We start from the raw sequence: 26,346 nt of genomic DNA on the forward strand, positions 1-26,346 counted from the left end.
TACAGCCGTGAGCGGCTGTGCCCAGCACTTACAGTGGATTTTATATCTGCATATTTGCATGTTATGGAATACTTTCTGGCTTTGGTGTCTTAGCCAATTAGAGCTTTAGCTAGTTATAGCCTCATCTCTAGACAACTTAAGGTGTGATCAGTGAGCTCTAATAGGCACATAGCTTTTATGCATAAGCCATTCTTTGTTGTTTTTTTTTTGTTTTGTTTTTTTAACCATGATTCTTTATTCCTGCCAATCCAAAAGGAATGATCGCTTAGGAGAGGGATAGTGCAAGCCCCACCCTTTAATCACCTGAACAAAGTCCCTTTGACTATCCCCAATATTTGTGAAACTTAGAAAATGTTATTTTACAGTTAATACGAATCAAATATACCAAATAAGCCTAAAAGATTATAAATAGCACTGAGCTTGGAGTCAGAACGCCAAGCAGACTTGAGTTACTTATTTCCTCTTCTGTTTTCTTTTTTGTGAGCTTCAGTTATTCAGATGTTAGTCCTTTAATTTTTTCTCTTTTTCAACATGACACCTTCTTCCTTAAGAGGGCCTGCTGTCCTCCTAGCTAGAGAATTTGCGTTTTGCTATCTTCCAAGACTAAATCTCTCAGCTTTTGATGGGATAGCGAAGGGAATCTGAGCATTTGATTCATTCTTAAACAGTCTTTCTATCATTCCTCCTATTTCTAGCTTACTTCATGTTCTCTTCAGCTTTACCTGGTGCTTCCAATTCCTGAGCCTTATGAAGGATTTTGCTGTGTATACCAGATTGCTTCATGGCCTGCTTGGGATTCCTGCTTCTCAAGTCTACTAAGGTAATTGCCTCTTGATTCATCTGCCTTCTAGTTTTCGGTATTTTGTAGCTAAATGTTCAACATTACTTAAAATGTAAAAGTAAACAAGGAAATACCATTTTTCATCTATCAGTGACTTAGAAAGAAGGAATTAAGCAGAAGATCTGCAATCCAGTCTCTCCCTTCTTAGGGAAATACTCCCAGGAAAGCAAGCAAACAAGCATGTGATTTTTATAAATATGGTAATTAGAGACCTCCGGGCAAAAAAAAACCAATGGTATTTGCAGGCAGGAGAGTCCGTATTATGGAATTCTTCTAGCAAGATGTCCCAGGGCTGGGACTGTTTATGGTAGACACATTAAGAATCAATGTGGTAATCGCAGCACTTTGGGAGACTGAGGCAGGCGGATCACTTGAGGTCAGGAGTTACCAGCCTGGCCAACATGGCAAGACCCCATCTCTACCAAAAATACAAAAATTAGCTGGGTGTGGTGGCGTACACTTTTAATCCCAGCTACTCTGGAGGCTGAGGCAGGAGAATTGCTTGCATCAGACAGGCAGAGGTCATAGTGAGCAGAGAGCGCGTTACTGCACTCCAGCCTGGGTGACAGAGCAAGACTCCCTCTCACAAAAGAAAGAAGAATCGACGTGAATTTCAGGGATATGATTCACTGGAAAATATAGTGGAAGTTATGTAACTTACCATAAAATGCAAGTGTTTCATAACTGAGTTGGCTCCTTCTGTGTAAGTGGGGTGACTATACACTTGATTTAGAAACCACATCTACTATCCTGGGCCAGGACGCATTTACTGGTATCCTTGAAATTATTAGTAAAGCTTGATATTTAGTAAAATCTCTGATTTGAGCCTGATTTGACAGTTTGATCCTTTGTGTTAGCTCAATGGCAAAAATAAAAAAAATTTGATACAATATTATGTGTGTGTATGTGCGTGTGTATGTGTGATATGGAAGCAGGTGGGAGGAACAAGTATTCTTAAACACTGTAGGAGTATATAAATTGGTGTATTGTTTAAAAAGTTCATGGTAATTATATATATCACAATTTTATATGAAGTTCTTTTTGATCTAACAATTTTACTTCTAAAATTTATCCCATGGCTATACAGGTTGTATATAAAAGTATTCTATAAAAATATTTGTTACAGGATTTTTGTAATAGAGTGAAAAAAAACTTTTAACTGTTCAGCAATAGGAAATTGCTGAAATAAGTCATATTGTAGCCATTCAATAGAATAGTATGCAGCCATTAAAATGAACTAGATAGATCTATATGTGCTGACATGGAATACCTCAGTGATGCTATAAGGTGAGAAAAGTAAGGTGCAAAATAGTGTGTAGAGTCTACTTCCATTTGAGCATCACATACATACCAGGATGACTGGGAGTCTGGCATGGAAAGTTTAGTGGGCTGAATTATGTCCCCTCAAAATTCATATGTTGAAGTCCTAACTTCCAATGTGACTAGTTGGAGACAGGGCCTTTAGGACAATAATTAAGGTTAAATGAAGTCAAAAGGGCAAAACCAGCTGGGCGCGGTGGCTCACGCCTATAATCTCAGCACTTTGGGAGGCCGAGGTGGGTGGATCACCAGGTCAAGAGATCGAGACCATCCTGGTCAACATGGTGAAACCCCGTCTCTACAAAAAAAAAAAAAGGGCAAAACCCTAGTCCTGTAGAGCTGGTGTCTGAGTTGCATGGGCAGAGAAGAGGCCATATGAGAACACAGAGAGAAGATGGCCATTTGCAGTCCAGAAAGAGAGGCCACACCATAAGCCAACCCTGATGGCCCCTTGATCCTGGACTTGCAGCCTCCAGGACTGTGAGAAAATAAATTTCTGTAGTTAAGCCACCTAGTCCATGGTGTTTCATTATAGCAGCCCTAGAAGACTAATACAGAAGGGAAACTTTTTTGATGTGTAGGGTTTTGAACTATTTAATATTTTTACCATGTTTATCACTTTTTCAATTAAAACAGTGGTAGAGGCCCTGTCTTCCCCTAAAATTGGGACCAGTTGATCAGTGAATTTAAAAGTCAGCTAAAGTGGTACATATTAAAAAATGGCAAATATATACTTTAGTCATTTTATTTTGACTCCAGTGTATAATTATATGTTCACTTGCCAGTCCTGGTAGTAGGCCTAAAACCTTTCTATCTGAGCATGAATTTGCTGTTTGGTGTACCTGCCTTGTCTTTGTTATAAGTTGCATTATTTACAGTTTCCAGTTTCATTTTCTTCAAAGTGGAGTAAGAAGTTAAAGATAACTTTCAAGCAATTTAAATGCCCAGTCAGTCTAGATTTTTATACAGTTTTTTTTCTCCAAAGTTTTACAGATTTGTCTTACCTGTGCGTAGTTCTATAGTAATTTTTGTTTGTTGTTCATCTTTATCAATTTAGTTTTCATAGAAAATAACTTTCTATTTGTATTTTATTAGTATACATATTTAAATAGATTTTATAAGTATAATAGGGATACATACTTTAGGGTACAAATATAAGTGGACTCTTGTAAGCATATAACTCAGTTTGGAGAGGAAGTATACAGGTATCATATAGTTAACCATTAGTTTCTCATGCTTAGAGTGCCTTTGTGCTACGTAAATATGGTATTAGTTTATTTTAGTTTTGATTTTGAAAAAATCTCAGACTTACCAAAGAATGAATACACAGAATGCTTTTAAATCTCTTATCCAGATTCACTAATTAATAACACTTTTCTAATGCTGACCTCAACTCCTAAATGAGTTTCATGACAGTGTGAATAAAACCAAAATAGTTCAGCCCTCTTTTTGTCCCTAAGCAGATGAAGAAACAAAATTCCAGAAAGTTTATATGGTTTGTTAACATTTTGTTAAGTTTGCTTTATTACTTCTCTCTAAATATATAACTCCCCCCAGTATGCATTATTTCAGAATTAATTATAGATGTCATGCCTCTTTGCCCCTAAATATTTCAGTAGGTATCTCCTGAGAACAAGAACATTCTCTTCATAACTATAATTCAGTTGTCAAATTCAGAAAATTTAACATTAATACAATATTATTTTCTATTAAAACATTCATATCAGAGTTTGCCAGTGGTCTCAGTTATGTCCTTTGTGATGTAAGTATAGTCCACAGAGAGAATGGAGAGTAATGAGTAACAAAGCAAATGGAATTCAGTTTTTAAACATAAGTTCAACTACAGTTATTTTTATTTTTAATATATATAATAATGTGGGACTGCCTTGATGCCTTCCTCATGAAAGTTTAGATGTGACATTATAAGATGGACTCGGAGAGGTGCTTTGTTTATCTTCTAAGTATTTTTGTTTGTTGATGTAGTGACATGTTACAAGAATTTTATCTCAGAGAAATTACCTCCCACAAAGATGGCAACATTAGAAGAACCTGCATAATAATATGCTTTAATTGTGTTATGAAGTTATTTTACTACTTCTCTGAACGTTCAAAATTGTTACCATTTATTTTCTTGGTTACCTGCCTGTTTTCTTAAGAACTATGCTTAATGATTAGCATATGTTTCTGCACAACTCCTCTCTGATATCAAGTGTCATTTTCTTCATTTTATCATTTGGACCTGAAGGTTCTGAGATGACATATGATTTGTCCAGCATTAGAGAATGGTACAGTTGTGAACACCAGAAAATATTGCAAAGCAATAAGCTTAAATTGAGATAAATATTTTCTCTAAGTGAATCACATGCTTTGACCTTACAATAAAGATTAGGTGGTTTTTTCTTAAAGCTTCACATAGGTAGAATCCGTCAAGCATAATATCTTGTTTTCAAGAGGCTTTAGTCTGCTCAAGGTAAAATACAACTTTAATTTCTTGCTGAAGATGGTAATATTAATCTTGGGTGAAGACTGTACTTTCAGGGATAATTTCTATAGTTTGTAAATCTTGGGTGCTATATCAAAGTGAATCAGTTTGTTCACCAGATATGTGTGGCAGGTGTTCTGTTAAAGTCTGGGGATACAAAAATGGTAAACAGTGTTTATTGTCATCTAAAAACTTAGAATCTTACGAAGGAAAACAAGACTAAGAACTATAGCCAGGTGCCATAGAACATTTCAGTCAATGAAGGACCGTGTATATGTATATGTATATAAGATTATGATTGATCTGGAAAATTCCACCTAGCGATGTTGTCGCTGTTGTAGTGCAATGCATTACTCATGAGTTTGTGGTGATGTTGGTGTGAACAAACCTGCACTGCCAATTTTATAAAAGTGTAGCATATACAATTATATACAATCTGTGATACTTGATCATAAACAACTCACCGGTTTATGTATTTATTATACTAGACTTTTTATTATTATTTTAGAGTATATTCCTTCTACTTATACAAAAAGCTAACTGTAAAACAGCCTCAGGCAGGTCCTTTGGGAAGTATTCCAGAAGAAAACATTGTTAAATTAGTGTGTGTTGAAATAGTCTGTGTTACTGCCCTTGAAGACCTTCTAGTGGGACACGACGTGGAGGAAAACAGCATATTGGTGATCCTGACCCTGTGTAGACCTAGACTAGTGGGTGTGGTTGTGCCTCAGTTATTAACAAAAAGTTTGAAAAGTAAAAATATATACAATAAAAAATTATAAAAATAGTAAAAAATGGTCCGGGTATGGTGGTTCACACCTGTAATCCCAGCACTTTAGGAGGCCAAGGCAGGTGGATTGCTTGAGCCCAGGAGTTTGAGACTAGCCTGGGGAGCATGATGAGACCTGATCTCTACAAAATATTTAAAAAGTAGCCAGGCATGGTGGCACACACCTGTAGTCTCAGCTACTCAGGAGGCTGAGGTAGGAGGATTCCTTGATCCTGGGGGGCTGAATCTGGAGTGGGCCCTGATTATACTGTTACTCTCTAGCCTGGGTGGCAGAGGGAGACTCTGTCGCAAAATTAAAAAAAAAATTAAAAATAGTAAAACCTTACAGAGTGAAAATAGAAAATATTTTTGTACAGCTATACAATGTATTTGTGTTTAAAGCTAAGTGTTATGAGTCAAAACGTTTAAAAGTTTATAGAGTAAAAAAATTACTGTAAGCTAAGGTTAATTAATTGAAGAAATAAGTTTTTAAAGTGTAGCCTAATTGTACAGTCATGTCCTAGGTCTTCATGTTTACTCACCAGCCACTCACTGACTTGCTGAAGGCAACTTCCAGTCCTGCAAACTTCATTTATGAAGTGCCCTATACAAGAATATAATCTTTAAATCTTTTATGCCATATTTTTATTGTGCCTTTTCTATATGTATCTGCACAAATACTTATCATTATTTACAACTGCCTACAATATTCAGTACAGGAATATGTTAGACAGGCTTGTAGCCTAGGAGCAATAGGCTATACCATCTAGGCTTGTTTACGTATACTCTGATGTTTTCATAAGGACTAAATCACCTAACAACCCATTTCACAACATATATGCCTGTCATCAAGTGACACATGGCTGTATTGAAAATTGAAGTAAATTACAGTCAAGTGAACAATATACATACATACATACATATATATATATATATATATATATGTACACAAGTACATGAATACCTTAGCAAATAAAATTGTCTAAGGTGATCTGTAATATTAAATTGTTGTTTAACAATAAATTAAGATCACAAATGGAAACAAATAGCAATGCTGCTATACCTGGGGAATAGCAATAGGTGGAAGCCATGATTATTCATAGGAATAAATAGTCACAAGAAGGGTCACTAGAACAAGGGAAGAGCCGTAGGTATAGAAGATGGGCTGCCCAGCAGAGGAATGCAGACATTGCTAACCCGGCCCTGAGCTATTTCTCTTCCCAGAAATCTGACCTCCAGCTTTATCCATGTTGTTACAAATGGCAAATGACAGGATTCCATTCTTTTTTTTTTTTTTTTTTTGAGACAGTTTCACTCTTTTGCCCAGGCTGGAGTGCAATGGTATGATCTCGGCTCGCTGCAACCTTCCCCCACCGGCCCCACCCACCGACTTCAAGCAATTCTTCTGGCTCAGCCTCCCAATAGCTGGGACTACAGGCATCAACCACCATCCTGGCTAATTTTGTATATCAAAATTTTGTATTTCATCATGTTGGCCAGGCTGGTCTCAAACTCCTAACCTCAAGTGATTTGCCCGCCTTGGCCTCCCAAAGTGCTGGGACTATAGGCATCTGCCACCATGCCTGGCTAATTTTGTATTTTTAGTAGAGATGGGGTTTCACCATGTTGGGCAGGCTGGTCTCTAACTCCCGAGCGCAAGTGATCCTCCCACCTCGGCCTCCCAAAATGCTGGGATTACAGGTGTGAGCCATTGCACCCAGCCAATTTCATTCTTCTTAATGGCTGAAAAGTACTTCTTTATTTTCTTTTCTTTTAGAAATGAACATGCTTTAACATTTAACTCATGAGTCATGGCTCACATGTACAGCAAGAAAGAGTTTGGTAATAGGGAAATTCCCAGAATAGGATGAACGCGAAAAGGACCATAGTGATGAAGTACAGGCAGCACACTGTCTCAGAACAGTCACCAGCCACCAAGGAATTAACTGATAGTCTCAGTGAGTCCCCAGAGTCTCCTGCTCATTGACTCTTTCACAGTAGATGACATGTGGAAAAATAGCTAAAAATGGAACCCAAAGTAACTAGCCATTGTGTGTAATGGAATAGAGACCCATTTGGAGATATCCGTACCAGTGAAACCCAAACAATGTGGTTGAGAGTTATGAGGATGATAACTTTTAGGTCTGGAGACCCAGTCTATCCCACTCAATGTAGGAGCTGTGAAGCAGGGGGGATTCCATGTTAAGAGGAGAATAGCAGAGCTTCTCTTTCTACCTTGCCCAATTGGGAAGGCTGTACAAATCAGGGCTAATCATCCCTGGCCTCCCCCTGCGAAACGTGGGCAGCAGCTTCAGGTGGCCACAGAGGATGCAGGCAGCTTTCTTAAAAGACTTCTTCATGCTTGATAGGCAGTGCTGGGCAATAACAGCAGTACCAAAATTACTTCATTCTGTCTTTTCTGCATGTAAATTGATTTGTTCCTCTGTACTGTTGTGAAGAGCCCAGCACAGGCGATACAGCTTACCTACTCAGCTACAGATTTCCAGTTTTTGTTTCTGTTTATAATTGTTTTGGTATTTTCCCACAAAATTCTAAAAATATGCTTAAAACTTCCTTTAGGACTCACAATTTCAAAAACATCAAATTTTTAGTTCATTACAAAACCATTCTACTTGTCTCTGCTACCCAACTCTTATTATCTCATTATTATTTTCAGTTTGTCTAGTGGTTATGTTTGTAACTTTTGAAATGCTTTCTCAAGCTCTATTTCTGGATCAATCATGTTTATGTATCTATGTTCTTAATATTCACAAGGTCCCATAACAATTGGAATCCTTGGGCCAGGCGTCGTGGCTCACGCCTGTAATCCAAGCACTTTGGAGGCCAAGGTCGGGAGTTCAAGACCAGCCTGACCAACGTGGTGAAACTTCGTCTTAAAAGAAAAAAAATTGGAATCCTTATGTGTTTCTTACATAATCCACTTCCAAATTCTGTCAATTTCTAACTCCGTGTGTGTGTTTGTGTGTGCGCGCGCGCGCGTATGTGTGTATCTGAGTGAGATGGAGTCTCCCTGTCTTGTCCAGGCTGGAGTGCAGTGGCGCGATCTCCACTCACTGCAACCTCTGCCTCCCAGGTTCAAGCAATTCTCCTGCCTCAGCCTCCCAAATAGCTGGAACTACAGGTGCCTGCCGCTGTTCCCAGCTAATTTTTGTATTTTTTAGTAGAGACGGGGTTTTGCCATGTTGGCCAGGCTGGTCTCAAGCTCTTCACATCGGATTATCCATCTGTCTTGGTCTTCCAAAGTGCTGGGATTACAGGCATGAGCCACCACACCTGGCCAACTCTAACATTATTTTTAAATGGCTAATTTTCATAGAATTTAAATGGTTTTCTGTAGCTATAATTAAGTTGTTCATACTTTGTTTCTATGTTGATTTAATCATATTTTTGCTATTAATATTGTGTAAATTTCTTTCTCCATAGATCCAAGACATACACATGAATGAACACAATGAATAAAAATCACACCTGGGAAGTTTCAAGGTAATATTTTTGCGTATCATTTTTTTTAAATAAATAGAAATTTTTTTTTGAGACAGCGTCTCTCTCTGTTGCCCAGGTTGAGTTCAGTAGTGTGATCATGACTCACTGTAGCCTCAACCTCCTGCACTCACGTCATCCTGCCACCTTGGCTTCCCGAAGTGCTGGGATTACAGGTGTGAGCCACCATTCCTGGCCAAGTATCATTTTTTAATGTTTATAATCCCATATATTCTCAAAGTAATGTTCATCATAATTAACTTTATGCTTAGCCATTGTTTTATTGCACAGATTTATAGTTTTTTTTAGAATTTGTAATTGCCTTTTTACATTTGTTGTTGATATAACTAACATACAATTTCTTTTTAAAAATTTTAAAACTGTTTTCTCTTAAATTTTTTTTGTACTCTTTTTTTTCTTCTTTTTCTTTAGGGAAACAGTTATTAATAACATACAATTTCATCTTCTCACTAACATTGCTAATAATTGGTTCTCAAGTTTCTTAATCATTGCCTTTCATCTACTAAAGCCACTTCTATTTTTTTAAAAGGGAAAGCACTCTTTCAGGACTTCTTGAAATTCTTTTGTAACTTGAATCAGGTACTATTTATTTATGCTAAAAATCTGTCAAAGTATTTCTCTTTACTGGACTGCTGGACTAGGGCCATAATGGTATTCATGACCTTCTCTAAAATAATTATTACTACTTTAAGCCAGTTTTTAAAGTTCACAGATCATGGTGTATTTTTTTAAGAGCATTGGGAATTATTTATTTCCAAGATTCATGATTGCAGACATTCTGTGGTCAGCAAATGGTCTCAAAGGAAGTCCATTGCATATATCTGACTTGGAAGGAAAAACACTGATAGAAGAGTGAATTCTTTGGCTTCCTCATTTAGGCCATGCACATCAGTGCTTCTGTCCCCTCCTTGGCCAGTAGTGCAGTGTCTAGGCAGATTAAATTCTTAGACGGGTGCTGGTCAGCCAGAGATCACAGATGTGCAAAAGTTGGCTTAAAAAAAATTCAGTGTCCCGTAATTGGATTCTCCACTGCTACAAACTCTACTGTGTGCCACTGTCTGCCATTTGCCTATACCTATCCTAGACTGCTCTTCTGAATTTCCCATGGCAGTAGCTTTAAGTCCCTGTCTCACCCAACATTGGACTTCCTTCATTTGTGAGTGGAATTTGCAAGTGTAAAGGTGTCCTGTACTGTTTGTTCATGAGGCATGGTTTCAAGTAAAATGGCATTTTTTTTTTTGAGACTGAGTCTTGCTCTGTTGCCAGGCTAGAGTGCAATTGCGCAATCTTGGCACACTGTAATCTCCTATTCCCTGGTTCAAGTGATTCTCCTACCTCGGCCTCCCGAGTAGCTGAGATTACAGGCACGTTCCACCACACCCAGCTAATTGGGGTATTTTTCGTAGAGATGGGGTTTCACCATGTTGGCCAGTATGGGGGAAATTACTTTCTATTAGAATTCTGAATAATGTGTACATAATGTTTATAATGTGAAGGAAAAGGCAGGGTGTGGTGGCTCACGCCTATAATCCCAGCACTTTGGGAGGCTGAGGTAGGCAGATCTGCTGAAGTGGGTGGATCACAAGGTCAGGAGTTTGAGACCAGCCTGACAAACATAGTGAAACCCAATCTCTACTAAAAAAATACAAAAATTAGCTGGGGGTAGTGGCACACACCTGTAATCCCAGCTACTTGGGAGGCTGAGGCAGGAGAATCACTTGAACCCAGGAAGCAGAGGTTGCAGTGAGCCAAGATTGCACCACTGCACTCCAACCTGAGCAACAGAGCAAGACTCTGTCTCTAAATAAATAAATAAATAAATAAAGTGAAGGAAAAATGTCAAGCATTTCACTAACAAATGAAAGCAAAGCTCACAAGACTCTGCCAGAAGGGAATTCCAAGAACACTTTCTTCATCATTTCCTTTGAGCTCACAAATCTATAGGTTGGTGATTGAGCCAGGCAGCTCTTTGGGTCTCGGCTGGGCTCACTCATGGGACTGGGGAACAGCTGGCTATCAGCTGGTTCCTCACAGGTCTGGAGGTTGGCTGGGGTGACTTAGTTCTGCTCCACATGTCTCCCTCCAGCAGGCTGGCCCTGGCATGTTCTCATGGTAAAGGCAGAGCTTCTATTCGAGTACTTGTCTCCAGGTACTTTCTTTTTCCAAGCTTCCAACATAGGTTTCTTTAGTGTGCTTCCCAAGTCCCCTTCACAATTTCTCCACAAGATTTCAGTCATTTTACATGAAGTAGAGCAACAGTATTGCAGACCCTCTTCTTGGCCACAGGAAGTCACCAGATTAAGGAAGGGAAGAAGGGGCGAGGAAGGCAGTAGGGCCAACTGCTCTTGGTAAAGCACAAATAGTAACTGGAAAGCACCAACCGCAGAGAAGGCAGAAGAGCAGCTTCAGGGAGAACACTCCAGGCTCCAGAGAAAAGCAGATGCCAATGCCAGTCCTGGCTTCGCTACTCACCATGGGCAAGTTATTTATCTCACAGCCTCAAATTCCTTGGAGGTGAAATGGGATAATGCTTTAAGGCTGTTGTGAAGATCAGATACAAACATGGAGCTTAGCACATCAGCTGTTGCACAGGCACTCAAGGAAATGATTATACTAGGACTTAGGTGAGGGAATACTGTGGGCTTTAAAAGAAATCCCAGCCTGAGGCTTATACTGCTGGCATGAGGACAAGGACAGAGACAAACATTTCCCTTGACTTCTTTTCACTTTCAGAAGTCCACAGGCAACTTGCCCCAGTCTTCTGACTCCAATACCACTACCCTACCTCAAATTCTGGATGTGGGCACTGTATTATCCCTACAGCTGTGGAGCTCTCAGTTCCCAGACTGGTTCCCCAGGCTGGATCCAGCCAAAAGATGCCCCTGCCACATCAAACATCTGTGGCCTCTGGGCAGTGAGTGCTCTGGAGTCCACTGGTCCTTGCCTGGGTCCTATGCTGGGAGGCAGAGGTATCAGTGATTCCAGCTACTGGGATGCCTGGTGGCTGGCCATCACTAGTGGCCCCACAGGTGGCCTTTTAGCTCCTCACCTGGTGCCCTAGACACAGGCAGAGAGCATGGTGCCCAACCCCAAGCATGTAGTCTCATAGTGAATTAATGAAACAGCAACAAGATAGATTGTCCCACTGGTCCTTTACATAGGTTCTTTCCAACAGCTTTGGAGAGTGAGGGTGTCTCCTTATCCTCATTAGCATAAGACATCATTCATGTTGAACAGTTTAGACAGTATGTACAACAGGAATGGGTTTAGTGAACAGAGAGATTCCCGGGATAGCCAGGATGGATAAAAAAATGAAAAAGACAAAAATGCAAAGTTCAGATAGTGCACTCTGCTTATTAATTTATGACAGTCACCAAACACCAAGCAGTTTTCTTTTCTATAGTTGAACTCTGTGATCCTGTGAATAAGGCTGACCACAAGTCCAGTGATTGGAGCCTGCTGTTAATTGACTCTTACAGTAGACGGCAAGGAGGAAAACATCTATACTTGGAGTCCCAAGGTAATGAGCAAATTATTTTATGTAACAGAAGAGTGGCCCATTTGGAGATAACTGTACTAATGGGACCCATATGATGCAATTGAGAGTTATCAGGATGAGAAATAACTTTCTAGCTGTAAGGAGCTCCATCTTTCCCTCACTCTGGTGTCTGCTCAGAGACCTTGGTGTAGAGGTTGCACCCTGAAGAGAGTGCTGGTGATGTGAAGGTGGTCAGGGAGCTGGAGAGTCCTTCTCATCGCTTATCCTCTTCAGAATTCACTTACTTTCCCCTGAAGTTGCTATATTGCCAGCATCTTCTTTTCAGATCTGCAGAACATGCAGAACGAGGTCATTGTGTACATGGTCCTTATGGGAAGCTGAAGAGTCATCCTCATCACTGCTGAGATTTTCTGGAATCCACTCAAGATTATGTGAAGTTGACATATGGGAACCATCTTCTTCCTCATCCATTGATTTGCCAGATGTTAAGCTGAGGACTTCAGGAGCAGCTGAAGAGTCTTCATCCTTACAGTTGCCTTCATAAATCATGTCCAGAGAAGACGTGTATTCCATGTTCTTGAGGCTGCCTTGGTCTTCCATGGGGCTTTCTCCAATACCCTGCAACAAGGAAACTGCTTCAGTATGTTCTCAATGAAAGATTTTCATTTGCTTTTGAGTCCACTGTGACCACAGATGAGGCCTCCTTTTCTGACCTGTCACTTGGAAAATCCCCTACCCGATCTTCACTGGAAGTTCAATGAATTGTTGCTTAGCATGTACTCTGTTATGTGGCCAGATGGTTTTGACCCACTGCTTGGGGCAGGCAGCATATCTTCTGGACAACTGAGGATACGTTTCTCACAGATGCGACTATCTGGGGTTGGTGTCACAGGTAGTAGAGGAATTTACCGAGACAGTTGTAGGTAAAGAAAGGCAGATTTATTAAAGAAAGTATGAGACCGGGCGCGGTGGTTCATGCCTATAATCCCAGCACTTTGGGAGGCCAAGGCGGGTAGATCACGAGGTCAAGAGATCGAGACCATCCTGGTCAACATGGTGAAACCCCGTCTCTACTAAAAATACAAAAAATTAGCTGGGCATGGTGGCGTGTGCCTGTAATCCCAGCTACTCAGGAGGCTGAGGCAGGAGAATTGCCCGAACCCAGGAGGCGGAGGTTGCGGTGAGCTGAGATTGTGCCATTGCACTCTATCTAGCCTGGGTAACAAGAGCGAAACTCCGTCTCAAAAAAAAAAAAAAAAAAGTATGAAAATATGTTGCAAAATTGCAATAGGCAGCACAGCAGAGAAGGGGCTACCTGCAAAGAGGCAGGGGTGAAAGGGAAGTTTTATAGGGTTGTACTGCATAGGGCTATGTGCAGAATGAGGCCATTGTGTGGAATGAGGTCATCTCTCAGAACAATTGTTTATTATTCTTCCCTACCTGGGGCCTTTCCCCACCTGAGGCCCCTTCCTCATTGTTGCTTACTTATCAGGAATCGACATTCCCCCATGACAGAATAGCAGTGACAGATTTTTGGCATTGGGGTAGAGGTCTCATGTTCCAACTGCTTCCTGTTGACCAGGGGCGTAGAGTTAACCCTACCTATGGTTGTTGGTCTATCAGGAGACCCTGTGAGCCATTGCCCTGGGTTGTGGGACCTAGGATATTGGATCATGCTGGAGGAAGGCATTCATTGGAGAGGGAGAGCATGTCTAGGCAAAACTGGCCTCCAGCTGAATGGGAGACTACTAAAGGTAGCAGGCATCATTGAGGAGAGACTGATATTCTGTTCATAGCACCATTTGAAAGTGAAGCTATTGAATTCTAGAAGATAAAATTTTGTTTCTTGAGCCAGTTACCAAAAAGGCAAAGAAAAACCTTTTGAAGTGTAACTGTTTTTCCCTATTGGAAACCCATTTAGATAACCTGGAAGTTAAACGTGATGAAAAAAAAATACTTAAATTTACAGCATAGGGAACCAATTTTAGAGATACTTTTATTCTTAATTACATATAACGTTCCTTTTATGAATTTCCTTTCATGAATTTTCTCATGATTTACACAGACCATCTACAATATGCCCAGACTTTCTGACTTGTCCTAAGCACCCCTCTTTCTTAAACAAGCAGGCATTTTACTTCAGGATAAGAATTTACCATACAAAATCCTTTTTCATGTAAAATCTTTATAACCTTCATTACTAAAAATACCTCTTTACCTTTATAACTTTATGTTTTTCTTGTTTTCTGGTTCCTTTTATCTTGTTTTATATATAACCATTAAATAACCTTTGAATTAGACAAAAGTTATCTTCCTTTTGTTAGGAATTTATGATTTATACTGCGTGTTGCTGTGTGAGTTCTTTGGAAGGGAAGCAAATGAAGAGGTTATTTACATATTGTAGAAGTTGTTCCATCAAGAGATTATTCAGTTAGCTTTCTTGCTAGGGCTTGTCTGAATAAGTATGGGCTATTTTAAATGCCTGAGATAGGACTATTTAGGTTGAAGTTAGTAAAGATTTAGGTGGCTTTCTCAGGAGAAGTGGGGCTATCAGAGGGAAAGATGAATTCAGAGGTTGAGTAAATATTAAGCAGGGACCCATCTTGGAAAGTATGTTTTTGCCCCAAAGAGGTGTGGGGTATTTAGATGTTACCAGAGCATGGAGGGAAAATGGTAATTGATCCCTTAAGTAGTATAAAGGGTGTGGACTTTTCTCTTGGAGGGAGAGGGTGCCACCTGTTCCCATTACCTAACAGGATTTGGAGGTGAGTTGCTTAGAGAAGGAGATTAGTACAGAGTCACTGTAAGTCATTTAGCCAAAATGGTAAGTCCAGACTTTTTAAAAGGCAAAAATCTTTACTTGCTGATAGAGGGGAGACTCAACTTTCAAAACAGGCTGCAATAAAGACAGCATGAGGACAGCTGAATCTGTCTCCTTTTCCTTCCCTCCTTTTTCTGTCATTCATTTAAAAGGCAAACAAAATTATTTCTTTTTTTTAATATTACATGAAAATCTTGTTTAAAAGAGAAAGTCAAATGGCACCTTTGTACTAGTTTCTATTAATGTTAAGTCGAATTCATAATAAAATCATATAAATAAATCTATCCAATCTTTATGAGCTTGACCATAAGGTAAGATTTCCATAAACCTCTTATAACCCTTTATCGTCTTCTGTTAAACAGCAGATTAATGATCTAAGAAAACTATTATTCGGAGACATGGCCCAGATTCTGGACCTGCGTTAGTGTGCTTTTATTTCAGTGTTCAACCTATGGGGAAACTAAACAATCCTCTTCAAATCGTAGCCAGCTTTTTTATATCCACAGAACTTTTTACAAGATCAGCCTTACACAACTTACTTTTTTACTTGCTTTAACCTTCAGTTTTATCCCATTACTCCTGTAGATTAGGCCAATCCTTAAAACCCTCTGAGCAAGACAAAATTACATTCCCTTTAGCAAAAGCCACATTTCCATGCCTTCTTATAACCTCCCACCAAAAACACATTCTACTTTCCTTCTACACCTTGAATGTAAACTGTTTCTCCAGTAGTCTCAAGTACATGTTACGGTGTTAACTCTCAGAAACTTTTATTTTTGGTGAAAAACCTGATGAGTAATTTTAACCATATATAAGATTGCAGAGCTCAGGACAAGGACAGAGCTGAAGATAATGTCTGACTCTTCGCAGCCTAGCCATGGGATCAGGCTAACTCCATGTCACCAGGCCTTACCTGGAATCTAATGGCTATAAAACAAACAAGCCAATTATTAAAAGTCATAGAAACAGTTTATGGCCTTAAAGCATCGGGCAAACAGTATCTGACTGCCTAATTTGGTTTAAATGTGTAAACTTTGAAGACATCTTTTACTTTACCAATAATGTTTAAACTGTCTTTTTAAAGATTATTAGAGTCACGTGACCTAAAAGGCATTAAAGTTTTTATTTTTCTGACAATATGTTCAAGTGCTTATTTTTCTTTAAGCCATTTAGAACTCTTTATATAAACATCATACACACAGCACATATAAAATACACAGACAGAAATGGAGAATTAAGACAACATTCCATCAACTGAGAAGTTTTTAGAGAGAAAGCAGGGGCTTTAAAAACCAATGTCTGTACACATACAGCCCAAATATAAGCTTGAAGTTTATTTCTAACTACAGAGCTTTTAAAAGAATAATCTTTTAAAAATCTTTTATTACCAGATTTTAGTCAGGAGAAATGACTAGTATTTCTGGCTTTTGAATCTTTTACTAACGGTAATTTAGTCTATGATATCAATAAGCCTTAACTAAGAGGATGACTTAAACAGAGACACATGAGCTGTCTCCAAAGAGATGGTCAATGATTTACAAGATCTAGAATTGCCCCAAAGTTAAATCAGATAAAAGAAAATTTCAAGACAGGAAATCAGAAGCTGTTCGTAGAGGGGAAAAGAATCAATAAATGGCAAAAATACCACAAGTATTAAATCACAAAGGACTCACTTTGAAAGATAAGAATCGAATGCAGGCCACCATCGTGAGAGGGCAAAGCCTTGGCCACTGATCTACAGCACAAGGTGACTGCTGTTTTTTCCAGAAGGAGTTTTGAGCATTTTCAAGCTTGCAAAGGATTTTAACTACTCAAGATAATTTTCTAAGACTAGCCATGTTTTGATTATGCATCCTTCTTTCAATTTAACCTTTTTTCTTTTATTGGTCTACCCAGTTCCAGTAGTGACCCAATCTAAAAGGCTGTTAACATCCAGATAGTAATTTTCCAGGTTTTTACCATATAAGCAAAAGGTTATTTTCAGAACGGGGTAGAGGAGGCATCTCCATAATAGGCAACTCTTGAACTCAAAGGGGAAATTTATAATTTTACTTGCTGCCTCCAGAGTTGCCCTTGGCTTTGTTTTGTTGATAATGGTGTTTGATTTGGAAGCCAGTTGGGGCAGAGACCCCTACCCCAGCAGAAGGCTATCCGGGGTGTCTGATGGGATTCTGTCCTGGGTCCTCAGGGCAGTCCCATTTCCAGTGGCCAAGTTTGTGGCAGAGGGGGCAAACCGTGTGAGGCTTTTCCCCATTTATCCCACTGGGGCAGTTTGCCTTCCAGTGGCCTGGCCTTCTGCACTGATGGCAGTTACCTGGAGGATATTTTGAGGGCAACCTAGATAGGGCTGGGGTCTCATAAGCAGTCAGCAGTTAAGTCTGTCTTCTGTCCCTGTGTTTTCTGTGCTTTTCTTTTTCCTTAGCCCTGTCCTTTTTATTCTGCTGTCAATTATAAGAGACTGAGGAGACTAATTTGAGGATTTCCTGCTTGGGGGCCATGCTATTAAGATATTACACAAGAAAATTAGATGTGCCCTATTTTCTCTGCACCTCTGAGCTTGCTGTCTGTCCGGCTTTTTTAAGTTTTAATTTCCAGGACTTGAACTTGCTGCCATGTTCTCTGAAGAAGGAAAGCTTTTCGTGGGAGGGTGCAACTTTAACACCAATGAGCAGGCGCTGGAAGACCACTTTAGCAGCTTCAGGCCTATCTCTGAGGTGGTCGCTGTGAAGGAAACTCAGTGGTCCAGGGGTTTTGGTTTCATCACCTTCATCACCTTTTAGTAATGATGGTGTTTCACTATGTTGGCCAGGCTGGTCTCAAACTCCTAATCTCAGGCGATCCACCCACCTTGGCCTCCCGAAGTGTTGGGATTATAGGTGTGAGCCACTGTACCTGGCCAACTTCTTGTTTTTAAATTGAGCTCCCAAAGTAGCTAGCTAAAGACCTTTTAGATAGCTTCATCTTTTTAAAATATTTTTCCTTTTGTTTAAAGAAAAATTATGGAACATTTGTAGAGTCTGATTATTTTTCACCAGTTTTTTAGTTTGAGCTCTCAGGATTATTGGATCTAGCAATAATGGTTCTGGCATTTGGCCAGGCTGGTTTTAAAAAATTAATGTATATCCAGGAACATTTAAAAAAACCTGTACACAGTGTTTATTGTGGTTAGGTAGCAATTTCCAAATGTACCTATAAGAAATCTGCATCGAGGACATGATTATCTTGGGGTGTTCTCTAATTCAGATCACCAAACTGATTATATAGAAGAGTTGCTTTAAAATGTTTGTAAATGTCTTTTTTTTTTTTTTAAATACCAGAAGAAAATATATTCTGTTTTGTCTCATATAGTGCTTAGGATGTCCTTCAGAGAGCTTATTAAAAAAATGAAACCTCAAAAAAAAAAAAAAAAGAAAATTAGATGTTTCTTTTTTAGAGTCTGAGAGTTAAATTTGTCTTAATGTTTTAGGATGTAGCCCAGAGGTGAGTCTGAAGAAATACGGGGTTTATCCCATATTGGGACTAGAAAATCATGAGCCACTCGGGGGTAATGTCTGCTGGGGACACGAACCACACTTTCTTTCGGGGCATTCTGCTGAGGAAGAGGGTTTTGCTCACATTGCAGAGGGACAGGAGTGCACTTTCTAAAGGGGCATCCCACCCACTGGAAAAGACCTCTTAGCACTGGTGCCTCAGCCCAGGTATGAGGAAAAAGGGTAAAGAGAAAAAGACAGCCTACTGCCAGCCCAAAGAGAGAAGGGACAGGAATGGGGACACTCACTGCTCTGAGGCCACTTGAGATCACCTGATTTTGGAACATCCAGAGCAGGATGTCTGGCTGTCTTCATGCGAGAATGTAGAGTGAGAAAGAGGGGGTCTGAGTTCCTCAAAATGTGTGCCAATTGTGCCACACAAAGGGACTGGGGACTTTTAACCAGAAAGTGTAGGAGAGAGTCTTCCTCCCTCCTGGGTAAGGCAGCCAAAGTTGTTCACCCTCTGGTCTTCGGGCTACACCAAGGAGTGGCCCTGGCCAGTTGTCATCAGTTGCCAGAGGGATGCTAGAGTTTGTCTGCTGGAGGATCAGGAAAGGAAAGTAGACTCTGAACTCTTACTGGTCAGGCAGTGGTGGTCAGACATCTTTTTATGGGGACCTTCCGATCTGCTGAGAGTGGCCCCGGCCAGGGCCCTTCAGCTGTCTCTGGGCTTGGATGCTGTCACCAAGAGGTTGGAGTTGGAGGACAGGAAAGGGAGAGAGTAGGGGAACAGGTCCCTGAATAGTCCCTGTATGGGCCACCAAAGCATCACGAGTGTGACTATCTAGGGCTGGGTTGGTGTTGCAGGTGGTGAAGGAATTTACCAAGATAGTTGTAGGTAAAGAAAGGCAGATTTATTAGAGAAAGTACGAAAATACATTGCAAGATTGCAACAGGCAGCACAGCAGAGAAGGAGCTGTCTGCAAAATGGCAGGGGCTGGAGGTAAGTTTTATAGGGTTGTGCTAGCGGGGGCTGCGTGCAGAGGTCATCTCTTAGAACAGTTGTTGATTGTTCTTCACCTGGGGCCCTTCCCCACATCAGGCTGCTTCCTCATTGTCACTTACTTATCACGACTCCACAACATTCTCATATTCTCGAGGGAAGATTCTGTCCATGAAGAGATGAAGGGATAAAGAAATTGCATTATATATACACAGTGGAATGCTATTCAGCCTTAAAAATTCATGAAATCATGTCATTGCAGCAACATGTGTGGTCAAGGTAGAAAAATGCCTCAGAGAATCCACACCAAAATTTCCTCCTTAGCAGCTGTGCCCACAGACAGGAGCTGTTTCTTCCCCAGAACGGTGCCCCAAGTCCTCCGGAAGCTGCTGTGGTGCCTCCTCGGGAGGGTCCTGAAGGAGCTGGAGCTCTTCTCCTCCTCACAGGCTGAATAGTATTTTTTTGTGTATAAGTACCACATTTTCTTTATCCATTCGTCTGTTGATGGACACTTCGGTTGCTTCTATACGTTGTTATAAATAATGCTGCTTGTGAATAATGCTGCAATAAACCTGGGAGCACAGAAGTCTCTACCACATACTGATTTCATTTCATTTGGATATATAACCAGTAGTGGATATCTGGCAACATGGATGAACCTGGAAGACACTATGCTAAGTGAAATAAGCCAGACATAGAAAGACAAACATGCTTTCCATCATGTATGCAATCTAAAAAAGTTTATCTCACAAAAGTAGAGATAGAATAGTGGTTACCAGAGGCTGGGGAGGGGAAAGGGAATGGGGGCATAGGGAGCAATTGGTCAACAAGTGCAAAGTGACAGTTAGGAGTAAATTCCGGTGTTTTATTCACAGTAGGGTGACAATGGTTAACAATATTGTATATTTCAAAAAAGCTAGAAGAGAGGATTTTAAATGTTCTCACCACAAAGAAATGATAAATGTGGCTGGGTGTGGTGGCTCACACCTGTAATCCCAGCACTTTGGGAGGCTGAGCCAGGTGGATCACTTGAGGTCAGGAGTTCAAGACCAGCCTCACAAACACAGTGGGACCCCATCTCTACTAAAAATATAAAAATTAGTAGTATTGGTGGTGTGTGCCTGTAATCCCAGCTACTCGGGAGACTGAGGCATGATAATCACTTGAACCCGGAGGCTGAGGTTGCAGTAAGCTGAGATCACACCACTGCACTCCAGCCTGGGTGACACACTGAGACTCCATCTCAAAAAAAAAAAAAAGAAAGAAATGATAAATGAGGTGATGGATATGCTAATATCTTGATTTGATTTGTTGATTTTTATACAATGTATACATATATTGAAACATCACACTATGCCCCATAAATATGTAAAATTATGTATCATTTGAAAACATTTTAAAATGTCTCCCCTTTATTTTTTAATTATATATAATACATACATATATGTATATATAATAATATATATATGTAAAACTGTATATCACATATATATGTTTCAATAGCTTTTGGGATACAAGTGGTTTTTCTTTACATGGATGAATTATATAGTGGCAAAATCTGAGATTTTAATGCACCTGTCACTAGAGTAGTATACATTGTGCCCAATATGTAGTTTTTTTGTTCCTCACTTCCCTTCCACCCTCCCTGCTTCTGAGTCTCCAATGTCCATTATACCACTCTGTATGCCTTTGCTTACCCATAGCTTTGTTCCCACTTAAGTGAGACTATACTGCCCTTTTCTTTATATGTACTTTTTTTGGAGAGATTGTTGGAATTCTCAGAGGATGAGAAACCTCAGCTTCTGTTATCATCTCTATGAAGAAGAATCTAAGAAAGAGTATATATAAGGAAAAAGGCAAAAACTAGAGGAATGTGTGTATTTAGCGGTGGGAAGATGAAGAACAGTCAGTGGGAAATGGTCAGAGTGGTAGAGAGAAAAACAATGAAGATAAGGCAGTACAAAAGAAGATGAGGAAAGAGTCATTGCATCAAAAACTTCAGAGAAACTAGGAAGGCTGAGAACAAAGACTAGAAAAAGCCATTAGATTTATTGACTCACATGCTTTTACTTTATTTTATTTATCTTCACGAAGTATTTCGTAACATCATGGAAGCAAAAGCCATATTATAAAAGTTTAATTATTAGTGGAATTACAGGTTGCAGATTCCTTTTGGAAGAAATTTAATTGTAAGGGAAAAGACACAGTACATTGCAGCTTGAAGTGGTAGTGGGGGCAGGTACCATCAGAAATAACCAATTTATATTTACTAATGGAGAAGAGGCAGCAAGTGGGAGAGTAGGATTGAAATGCAAATCAAAGAAAAAATAATGGTGTGGTGATACCTCTGCAAATGTGGGACAATCAGAACTCACTGCAGAAGATGAGTTCTAGCAAGATGATGAGAGGATCCTTTCTTGGGGTAAAGAGGGAAGGAAGTAAAAGAGATTTTGAAAAGAGAGAAGAAAATTGCTAAGGTAGCTTCAAAATACTCAGTAAAAAAGGCAAACAAGGTTAAGAGTCAAAAGAGCAGTGTTGAAGTTGGGAGCTTTAAGGAGAAGGAGTTTTGGAACAGTTATCTGAGCAGATAAATATGCATAGTAAATGGTAAACAAAAGGATGGCTGAGCAGCTGTGAGAATCCAGGCTAGTGTAGTGATTTTTAACTGCTCCTTTAAATCAAGGACTGTCTTAAATTCCTTTTTGTCCTCCATGATACTTTGTATAGAACAAGCACACACTAAATATTATTGACTTGATTCTAATTTTTTTAAGTTTGCTTTTGAATGAGAGGAAAAGACAAAAGGAAAAAAAGAAAACAAGGAAGTGAAAGCAAGAGAGTATTTCAGCTTTCCCAGGGCATAGGAATCTCAGAAGCACTCTGCTTGCTTAATGACCTTTACCAAGTCACCTTTTCAATACTGGCTTCGTTTCCCAGGCAGCAAAACAGGGGAAATAATCTCTGCCTCCTTATTATCTTCCAAGAATATCATAAGCTCTTAGTAAAATAATATTTGCATACTCTTTTAGTTGCCTTATAGACAAGATAATATTTAATTTCCTCATTTTTATAGGTTTGCTTCTCTTCTCTGGGCTGTTTATTATTACAGATTGGTTAGCAAGAGTTTGGCCTGTTGACATTGATTCCAAGACAATGGAAGGGGAAATAAGAATATGAGCAATGAAAATTTGTGACAAAAATAAAATGGAGAAATGAAAGGAGAGGATGTTTGATTACTTTCAATCTCATCAGTCATTATTATTGTCTTTAAATATCTCTTGGGGCTTCATGCAATTATTCTACCTTATCAGTATACTTGAAGTTACATTTTAATTTCATGATCAATTTTCAGGAGACAGTTTCTCTTTGTATTTTACTCATAAAGTATAAATAAGCAAAATGATTCTTTTTAAAAGTTAACTGGACAATAACTTTCTAAATATCATCCATGGCTTGCCAAGTCACTATCCAGGTTTCCCTATGCTGAGGTAGATCACGTCTGTTTTTTATCATTAATAATAAGCCACCTCTTTTCTCCTGAGCCAAGGCTGGAGGCCACGATCAGCCCTCAGGGATCATTATCAGGACTGCCATGAGCTGAGCCACCTTGTTTTCCTGCCTCAAACATAAGAAAAGAAAGAAAAAAGAAAATAAATAATAATAATAACAAAGCAGTTTTCCTTCTGGCTCTGGGTTTGTTGTTATTTTGTGTAAGACCAAACCCTCCCCCCTTTTAAAGGGAATTATTTAACAAAAAACTCCCTACCATCTTTTCTGTGACTCTGAATTCATGATACTGGTTATAACGTATGCTTTAATATTAGGTAGGTCCAAGTCTGAAATATGGATTATAAAATTAACTGTAGGAAATCTGTCTGGCCGCAGCCCCAGTGACAGCCACTGTATTAGTCTCTTCTCACATTGCTATAAAGAACTACCTGAGACTGGGTAATTTATAAAGAAAAGAGGTTTAATTGGCTCATGGTTCCACAGGCTGTACAGAAAGCATGGCTGGGGAGGCCTCAGGAAACTTACAATCATGGCAGAAGGGCAAAGGGAAAGCAAGCATGTCTTCGGGAGAAAAAGAGTGAAGACATACTTTTAAACCATCAGATCCCATGAGAACCCACTGTCATGAGAGCAACAAGGGGAAAATCTGCCCCCGTGATCCAGTCACCTCCCACCAGGTCCCTCCCCCAACATTGGGAATTACAGTTCAACATGGGATTTGGATGGGACCCACAGCCAAACTGTATTAGCCATCCTTATGCAGTAGTTTTAAAGAAAGCTTTTTGGCGATTGCTGTGCCATCCTTTTTTCCCTAATCGTTTATAAACAGATCAATAGCTAATTGTCCAGCTAATTTTTTAAAATGTCATGATAGAAAATTTTAAAATGTACTTGAGTTTAGAATCATTTTGACAATTTTTTTTTTTTTTTTTTTTTTTTTGGAGCAGGGACTGGATCTCACTCTCACCCAGGCTACAATGCAGTGGTGTGATCATGGCTCACTGTAGCCTCATACCCCTGGGCTCAGGGCATCCTATCATCTCATTCTGCTCAGCAGCTGAGACTATAGGCATGTGCTTCTTGAAGAATTGCTTTTGACAGAGAACTTTATGTTTTGGTACCTGTTTACTGCAATATAGTACTAGGAGGATACTCTTGAACATAAATGTCAGAGTTTACATTTTTAGAGTTTTCTTTTTTTAAATGGGTACACAAGTTTTTTGAGTCTGCATTGGATGTCAGGGTTCCAGCCTGACACAGGACTCCAGAGATGCAGCTGAAGCATGTGTTGAGTCAGCGTCAGCGTCAGCGTCCATGTGCATAGCGACATTTCCCCATCTGCTCCGTGGTTGCTGCTGCCATATGCCCTTGATTTTCCTGGTTTCTCTTAATTTCAGTTATCATAAATTTTTTTGGTTCCATAATTTATGTTAAAAAATAGATTCTAATTCTCTGGTGAACTTCTATATCTTTTTGTCTATTTTCTTGAACATTTTAGTCAAAGTCCTTGTTTGCTAATCTAATACCCGGATTATCTGTGGGTTACTTTCTATTGTCTATTTTTTCTTGGCTTTTGATCATATGACTCTGTCTTTTAGCATGCCTAGTAAGTTTAGATATTTATTCAGTATTAAATACTGAATATAAAATATTTAGTATAAAATAATTCAGCATTAGTTTGAGTATTTGGCATTGCAGTTTCCCTTTATTAGAGTTGAGAATGTTTTTGTTTTCAATTTTTATCCTTTTATAAGCAAAGGAGATTCTACATCCTCTGCTAACATTCATTTGAAATATTAAGACAAGACTCATGAAAAGTTGGTCTCAGAGTCATAGTTATACTTCACTGAGTTAAAATGACATCACAAATCACAAGGGCTCCATTATAGTTCCTTGCCTTAAGTGCTATAGTCACAAGTACATGAGCAGTTATTTAGAAGGAATGGAATGATGTCAGCAAAATAACTTAAACAGATACATTTCAGACTTTCTTCACATGATGAAAAATTGAAGAGAAACAATAATCCTTTTGATAACAAGACTTTTTAAAAAACGTAGTCAAGTTTTCCCTAAGAGCTAAACTGGCCTTTCTGCTTTGTTCTTTACATAATTACAGAGTCAAGGTAGAACCCAAAGTATGGGAATATAAATTCTTAAGATCATGAAGAATCATTCATGGAACTTCTGTTGTGTGACAGGAATTGTGTAATGTGATGGGTCCTCAGATATTTTGTTGTTTTTGTTTTTGAGTTGGAGTCTTGCTCTTTTGCCTAGGCTGGAGTGCATGATCTTGGCTCATTGCAACCTCTGCCTCACAGATTCAAATGATTCTGTTGCCTCAGCCTCCCAAGTAGCTGGGACTACTAATTTTTGTATTTTAAGTAGAGATGGGGTTTCACTATGTTGGCCTGGCTGGTCTCGAACTCCTGATCTCAAGTGATCTGTGTGCCTTGGCCTCCCAAAGTGCTGGGATTACAGGCATGAGCCACTGTGCCCGGCCAGGTTCTCAGGTTATTTAAGGGTATATGTCTACTGTCTGAACCCTGAAGCCTGAGTGGTGAGTCAACAGCTATGGTGCCCAGCCAAAGAGCAGGTGTCCCTGAGAACCTACCAAGAAAAAGTCTCATCACTCAAATGCAGTAGGCAAAGCACCAGAAAATTAGCTTAGAAGGAGCTTAAAGGTAAGTGGTAATTGCAAATCTCTAGAGCTCTCCTGCAGCCATCCAGGAGTGACCTGCATGTAAGTCTTAATAAACTCATCTACTTGTCAAGCTGGACTTGTCTGAGTCATTCTTTGGTCTCTCAGCACCTTCCTAATTTGAACAGGGAGTGGGGAGGGATCATTATAGTCCCAAGTTTTTCTCATAATAGGCTTTGTGCATCATTAACACGTAAATGTACCAAGAACCCTTTTGGCCATCTGGTGAAGTCAATGGACCACTTAGAATGTTTCCAGATATATCAAAATAAAATACACAGAATTACAGAGTAACCCTGTGATATTAAAATAATGTTATCACACATTTTAAAGGTAAAATTTGTGAAATATTATTATCTATGCTTTTTAACTTATTAAATAAAATCTAATGGCAGGCCTAATGTTTGTCAT

At 39.4% G+C, this 26,346-nt stretch overlaps 1 protein-coding gene and 1 non-coding gene across 4 annotated transcripts in view; both read left to right on the forward strand.

Moving 5' to 3' along the window:
• METTL13 (methyltransferase 13, eEF1A N-terminus and K55) overlaps positions 1-26,346 on the forward strand; it is a 62,298-nt gene that overhangs the window by 1,616 nt on the left and 34,336 nt on the right. For all 3 annotated transcript variants that reach the window (XM_064370679.1, XM_064370680.1, XM_064370681.1), the window contains exons 2-3: positions 696-820; positions 8,857-8,916. The gene's annotated coding sequence lies outside the window, so the exon portion shown is untranslated. The remainder of the gene's footprint in view (positions 1-695; positions 821-8,856; positions 8,917-26,346) is intronic.
• LOC135272383 (small Cajal body-specific RNA 20) lies at positions 23,252-23,357 on the forward strand. The gene has a single exon (XR_010340538.1). It is a non-coding gene; the product is annotated as a small Cajal body-specific RNA 20 (non-coding RNA).

Source organism: Aotus nancymaae, unplaced genomic scaffold (genome assembly GCF_030222135.1).
Source record: "Aotus nancymaae isolate 86718 unplaced genomic scaffold, 86718_ANA_hifiasm-v0.15.2.pri h1tg000108l, whole genome shotgun sequence".
In the NCBI taxonomy this organism is placed as follows: Eukaryota; Metazoa; Chordata; class Mammalia; order Primates; family Aotidae; genus Aotus; species Aotus nancymaae.